The sequence below is a fragment of the Triticum dicoccoides genome, chromosome 3B (genome assembly GCF_002162155.2).
Source record: "Triticum dicoccoides isolate Atlit2015 ecotype Zavitan chromosome 3B, WEW_v2.0, whole genome shotgun sequence".
In the NCBI taxonomy this organism is placed as follows: domain Eukaryota; kingdom Viridiplantae; phylum Streptophyta; class Magnoliopsida; order Poales; family Poaceae; genus Triticum; species Triticum dicoccoides.
The window spans coordinates 846,242,488-846,243,526 of NC_041385.1; the positions used below are offsets into that span (position 1 = coordinate 846,242,488).

Below are 1,039 nucleotides of genomic sequence, written 5' to 3' on the forward strand. Positions count from 1 at the left end.
CGAAAAGTGCGGGATTGTTTGTTGATGTTTGCGGGGCGCGGGGGAGAAGGGCCGGGAGCCGTCGTTACCTGCGGGGCGGCGGCGGCGGCGGCGGCGGCGAGGGGGAGGGCTTGTCCGAGGAGGAAGAGGGGTAGGGACGGGGAGGGGGTCACGTTTTGCGGGAAGCCCCCTGCCCTTTGTCGGTTTATTAGTTACGCTTACCACTAATGTCGGTTCTTTTTTTTTTTTAGTTTTCTTTTCTTTTTTTTGCCTATGTCGGTCGAAGCGAATTTTTTTTCATTCACACAAGTAGAGGGGTTTTTCCTTGCAATATTTTGAGTACACCAGTGTTTTCGAGATGCATTGAGGCCACATGCAACCATGTTTTGCAGAGCTTATTAACACAACATTTTTTTCACCGTGATATGCACCTGCGCTGGTTGTCGAAGGCCGCGGCCGGAGCACTTTATCTTCCTTCATGGATTGGAACGTATATCCTCCTTTACCTCTTTCGATGAGTGGCCCATGGACCGAACTATCCAGCACGTTGTCACCGAGGCTTCTCGTGGCGTCCTGGTTGTCCGTCTCCAATATGAACTTCGAGATGCTCTGCTCCATTGCCAATTCCGCCATGCAACGACAAGCTAGCAGATCCATTGCTTTCGTCCATCCCTCGTGTAGCAGTCGAATGCTTTCTCGACCAAGAAGGGCAATTATGTGCGGTTCCTTACCATTGTGTTATTTCTCAAGTAAGTTTCATGCTTTTTTTCAGCAATTATGTTGGGCTCCTCGATCCCTTTACCATCCCTGAAGACCTTCCTTCTTAATCACGATTCACCATTGGAAAAACACCCATCATAACTAACAGTTTCTTTGATGAACTTGCTTGCCCGGTCAAGTCTATGAATCAATTGTGCAACTTCGGCGTCACAACGACAAAGGGAGGCAGTGATTGAGATTACATGCCCTTAGCCAGCTTTAGGCTTTCCCAAACATGCACAACATGTTGACATCGACATAAGCGGTGCAGGGTCGTCTCCTTCCTTCGGTAGGTAACCCA

At 49.3% G+C, this 1,039-nt stretch overlaps 1 protein-coding gene across 2 annotated transcripts in view; it reads right to left on the reverse strand.

Annotated features, from left to right (window-relative positions):
* LOC119278887 (small nuclear ribonucleoprotein Sm D2-like) overlaps nucleotides 1-162 on the reverse strand; it is a 3,000-nt gene extending 2,838 nt beyond the window's left edge. Inside the window, exon 1 of one of the 2 annotated variants that reach the window (XM_037560241.1) lies at nucleotides 84-162. The gene's annotated coding sequence lies outside the window, so the exon portion shown is untranslated. Of the gene's footprint in view, nucleotides 1-68 lie in introns of both variants that reach the window. The other variant, XM_037560240.1, reaches the window with a different exon arrangement.
* Nucleotides 163-1,039: the final 877 nt, after the last annotated feature.